The sequence below is a fragment of the Podarcis raffonei genome, chromosome 15 (genome assembly GCF_027172205.1).
Source record: "Podarcis raffonei isolate rPodRaf1 chromosome 15, rPodRaf1.pri, whole genome shotgun sequence".
Lineage (NCBI taxonomy): Eukaryota > Metazoa > Chordata > Lepidosauria > Squamata > Lacertidae > Podarcis > Podarcis raffonei.
Window position 1 is genome coordinate 9,712,669 of NC_070616.1, and position 6,000 is coordinate 9,718,668.

Below are 6,000 nucleotides of genomic sequence, written 5' to 3' on the forward strand. Positions count from 1 at the left end.
TTGTATAATACTATCATGCCACAAAATATCTGGTGTGTAGAAAAGTCAGGCTGTTCCTTATCACAGTGGCAGTTCCTTTCTGCATTGCTATCTTTGCACATGCCTTTACATACATTCTATCTATAACTCCAAGATGTTTATTTATGGAATGCCTAGGAAAGCGAATGAATTCTGAAAGTGCCACAACTCCAGGAATTTACTAGAGGTACTTTAAATAAGGTGTCCTCAAGTTGCAAAATAAAAATATGGACAATGATTTCATCAAAGACTAGTAAGGAGAATATGGGTGGCAGAGACTCTCACTACTATGGAAGAATTGCTGGAAAATGTATTTCCTACCAAACTCCTTCCGCCAAAGAAAATCTAAGGTATTCCAAGATCTTAAATCAAAACTTACTATATAGTAGCCAGTTGGAAAAATATCTATGACCACAGCTAAATAGGAAAACTAACTAATAATTACTGCTAAAAGCTAAAGTTCCTACGAAAAGGTGACCAACTAAAAAAGTTAACAAACCCAATTCTTGCAGCAGAAATCATTTTAGAAGCCCCCTTCCCCCAACAGAAATTTCTAGTTAACTAGCAAGAGCATAAACTCAAATCGGTTGCATTGGAAAGAAATGAAAATGTCAAATGACTAGCTGAGTGTCTTTATAGTGTGGGAATCAGGGTGTGGTTTGTGGATTGGGTAGAGCTCAGCTGAATCTAATTTGGTCTTGATTGCATAAACTTGGGTGAAATACCTGGTCTGGTTTCTTAAGGTTGTCTCCAGTGCTGATCCATTAATTTCAATGGGTTTACTCTGAGTGCAACATACTTGAATGGATTTAGTGGCTTAGCCTACTACTCCTTGGTGTTTGGGCTTCCTGAGCTGAAGTGGAATGAGGCATCCTATGTTAGGGGGTTCTCTCTCGAAATATGGCTGAATTAATCACTCCTCAGCCATATTCTGGCTGTGGTGGTGACAAAAAGCTCCTTTGCATTGTTAGAGCCCGATTCTACAAACCACTTAAAGGCTTTAAGGCCTCACCTGCACTCTACATGTAAATCAGTGCGTTTGATAATCCTCCCTCCCTGCTTTTTATTTAGCTTGGGTTTTTTTTTACATTTATATCCCAACTTTACTCCAAGGTGGCACATATGGAGTTCCATCTCGCTGTTTCATCCTCACATCAACCCTGTGAGGTAATTTAGTTTCATGATATAGTGGGGATTTGAACCCTGGTCTCCCAAGTCTTAGTCCAGCACCCTAACCACTGCACTTCACTGGCTCTTGGCAGGCAGGTTGGCTGATAATGTGGATTCATGCTCAATGCCTGTGTCTACTTTTATTTAAGTTGGATTGTTTGTTTAACCTTTTGCTGTTTGTTCCTGTACCCCACACAGTTATACCACTGTATTGATCCGCAGTCTTCCCAGGAAACTCTTGAGAATAGTATATCTGTGAGATGAAAGGGGTCTCCTAACAATTCTCAGTACCAAACAACAAACTACTTTCCCCAGGATACTTTTGGTGAAGTCATGGCTCTTTAAAGTGATGTGATCCTTGAATGTACATTGCAGACTGGATCTTGCAGTTTGGGTGAATTAGATTTGAGCTGCAACAAACATCCCTGCAGCTGGTCTGGATTCCATTGAAAACCTTTCCCAGACTTCTTCTCTGCAGAAGAGTAGTTTCCTGAAATATTTATATGGAAGCGTTTCATGCTTCAATGTGAATCACATTGCAAACTCGTCCCGCACCCACCCAACACAAGCATAAGGATGGATCCCCTTCCCTCCACGCCAAATAGACACAAACTGAAAAGATAGTATACAGCTATGCTGGTTACATTCGAGGTTGCTGAGCCGAAGCATTTCATTCACTCAGAGACAAGTAATGAGTGAAAACAATGTGTGCGCACCACAGAGACATCTTGTAGAGAGACAGACACAGACGGACAGAGGGACTATGGAAGAGTGAGTAATGGGGCATTAATCCAGAAGTGGAGCCTCAAAATGCCAATTCCACGTCAGGGTAGACTTATTAGTGATACAACACAGAAATCAAATGACAGTTCCCAGCTAAGAAAATCCATATTGTGAAACAGGAGCACTTTCTCCTGACACCCTCATCAAAGATACATGAATGATGTGGAAGATGATTGCTGATTTTCACATTTAATTTTGATATGTTCAAGTGGCCCCAAGGCAATTGGCTACATTCTTTTTGAAACAAAGATGTAGATGGCAATCCTGCAACCACTTACTTGTGAGTAAGCCTACTGAACTCAGCAGCATTTGTAAGATCTACTCCTGATAGTGGGTTCTGTATTTAATTTATTTCCCCCTCTCTTTTCCCTTCTGGTTTCTTCCCTTTTCTCTTTCATTTTGTTTTTCTTTTCTTCTCTATTTTTATTTAAGTTAATAATAAGTATTAATAATTTATCATTTGTACCCCCACCCATCTGACTGGGTTGGTTTTTTTTATTGCATTGTGTGTTGAAAACTTTCAATATAAAAAAATAGATTAAAAGAAAAAAGAACTCAGCAGGCCTTAGTTATTGAGAAGCTGGGTTGGCTAGAACTCTGGACATCCATTGAGGCTATGGGTTATAGCTTAGCTTCCTTTAACTTTATGATGAATGAGCGAGAGTGACTATGGCTTGGGACAAAGCAGCTGAAACGTGCAAGGGATTGAAGAAAGATCTATACTTAAACCTAATTAGTTCCCCGAACTATTGACATATCTGATGCAAGTATCCACCTTAATTCAAGAAAATGCCTTATTATTATTATTATTATTATTATTATTATTATTATTATTAGAGTATAACAATAGAGCACCCTACTGCAAATGCAGTCATCTGATGTCATCACCTATTACAGAGCTGGAAAAGGTTCAGAAAAGGTGAGCCAAAATGATCAAGGGAATGGAGCAATTCGCTTACGGGAAAATGTTTTCTGTGGCTTTTATAGTCCAGAAAACATGAGAGTAAGGGGAGGTGTCATGACAGAGGTGTCTAAGCTTGTGCACAGTGTGAAGAAAGCAGAGTGAGAGTTTTTCTTCCTTTTCGCATATCAGTAGGCCTCAGGGCTCTCCGGTGAAGCTGAGTGTTGGAATTCTCTCTCGCCAAAGGTAATGATGGCTACCAATTTGGATGGCTTTTAAAAGCGGATTTGACAATTTTATGGAGGTTGAGGCTACAAGCCACCATGTCTATGTTCCACCTCCACTGACAGACTCAGCCATGCCTCTGAATAACAGTTTTTAGGAATCACATGGAGGGCAGAGGGCAGACTTCCCACAGGCGTTTGGTTAGCCACTGTGGAATCAGGACTAGATGGCCCACAGGCACGATCAAGCAGATACCTTCTTATTTTCTTACGTGTAGATTCTCCAAGCAATGATATATATATATATATATATATATATATATATATATATATATCCGTGTATTGCTTTTAGAATTGATGCTTTTTAAATTATGGGTGCATGAATTATTAATTGTCAATTAATTCCTATTTAAATTGTGAGCTATCAAGAGTTTTCCAAAATGCTACGGAATTAATTCAAGCAGATTTAGCCTGTCATCTCTCTCCCCCCCCACCCCCGTTCATCTTTCACGATAATCTTTGTACTGTGCTTTATGATCTCTTTTATTTGATCTTAATTTATATTGATTTCCTTTTGTCCTTTGTACCCTGTTTGGAAACTTCGTTAAGGAAAAAAAAGTGTGAAGATTAGTAAAAGAAATAAGGCTCAATATCCTTCAGTGGACAACCGTGTTCAGATCTTCTTCTGAAGCTGCTTCTTAGCTGTCAAAAAAAGCCGTGACTTCATCTTGTGCCAATTATACAGGATGGGTGAGTTTTACACCTCATGACACAGACCCATCAGGATAATTGGACTTAATATTCCATCTTCTCCCCCTCTTTCTTTAGAGAAAGAAAAAGCACCTTGTCACCAGTAAAATACAATTGCGTACATGCGATTAAACTGTTCATTCTGATCCCTGCCTGTTTTTAGACCATCCTCTGGCTAAACCCTCTTTGACAAGGGCTCATTTTTTAGATCAACACTTGCTATTAGCTTGTGTGGTTCATTTCTCTCCTTCCACCCTTCCTTAGCCCCCCCCCCCCCCAATTCAGGAGGGGTGTCTGATCTGCCCTGACAGCTTTATCTATACAGTGGTGCCTCGCAAGACGAAATTAATTTGTTCCGCGAGTTTTGTCGTCTTGCGATTTTTTCCGTCTTGCAAAGCACGGTGTCGGGAAAGTTTTGGAAAAGCTTCAAAAATCACCAAAGTCTTTAAAATCCTCAAAAAAGGCTACCACACCACGTTCTATGAGTTGCTCCTCAAAGTCAAGTCGCAACTGTATTAACGGTGTTAAGAAAAAGGAAACAAACTTGCAAGACGTTTCCGTCTTGCGAAGCAAGCCCATAGGGAAAATCGTCTTGCGAAGCAGCTCAAAAAACAAAAAACCCTTTCGTCTAGCGAGTTTTTTGTCTTGCGAGGCATTCGTCTTGCGAGGTACCACTGTATATTTTTAAAGTGACTATTGGCAGATGCAGTGATACAGGTTGTGTCTCATTTCATCTAGCACGTCAGCCTGTGGAAAGCTGATGGACAAAGCTCTACAAATGGTCTTGGGGAGCAGAAAAAATTGCAGGCTCACAACGCAACCCCAGTGTATTGGCAGGAATGTGAGCTATCTGGGGTGCTGTGTTGCTTTGATGCACCTCATCCCTCTATGTCCAGAATGATTTAAAGCTGCTGTTGCATCAATGGCAACAAATCCACTTTGGAAAAAGATCGAGAATTTTTGCCATGTTGGAATGTGACCCAGAAATGCATTGAAAGGTGGGGGGTGAATGGGTGACTAATGGGAAGACGTGTAAACCAGGGGTCAACAAACTTTTGCAGCAGGGGGCTGGTCCACTGTCCCTCAGACCTTGTGGGGGGCCGAACTATACTTTGAAAGAAAAGAAAAGAATGGATTCCTATGCCCCACAAATAACCCAGAGATGCATTTAAAATAAAAGCACACATTCTACTCATGTAAAAACACCAGGCAGGCCCCACAAATAACCCAGAGATGAAATTTAAATAAAAGGACACATTCTACTCATGTAAAAAGACACTGATTCCTGGACTGTCCATGGGCCGGATTTAGAAGGCAATTGGGCCAGATCTTAGTTTGCCTACCCATGGTGTAAACAAATCGGGATGGTTGCTCATTGCCATATATTGTATCGGCCCTGCAATCAAATAAGAATGGACGAGTTTGCATAAATGGATAGCAACACAGCGAAGGTGCCCCCCCCGCTCCTCCCTCCTGCCCTACACAATACACACAAACTATCCGCCTGTTGTGAACGTGGAGCTTTCATTTTCAAGCATCTTCTCTCTCTCGTGTGTTCCCTAAGGTGGTGCTATGATTGGCAGGTGCATTGATTAGATGTTACAGGAACTGTGGTGGAGACTGGCACAGTGGTGAAGTCTATAGTGTGCATCTATAGGGCCACTTGACTGCCCATCAGTTCAGATGCCCTAAAGCATTACATGGATTCCATTGATGATAATTAGGTGACTCCTGCCAGATGTATCATTTTGAATGCGTAATAAAATTGCATGTTAACTAGTCCTCTCTGCTTGTAAGGCGTATTAGGCTGTGTACACAATATATTTAAAGCACATCCCCTCCCAAAACTGAAACAAAGGCATTCTTTGAATTTTGCAATACAGTTCTCCAGCCCATGTGGACAAAAACGTATATACACTAGATCAGGAATGGCCAAACTTGGCCCTCCAACTGTTTTTGGACTACAACTCCCACCATCCCTAGCTAACAGGACCAGTGGTCAAGGATGATGGGAATTGTAGTCCCAAAACAGCTGGAGGGCCAAGTTTGGCCACCACTGAACTAGGGTAAAGTCTGCGTAAAAATGCATGCATTTGTGGGGAAAGCATGGAGAAACGTATTACTTTGGGGAAATTGCTTGGTAAAAATGGATAC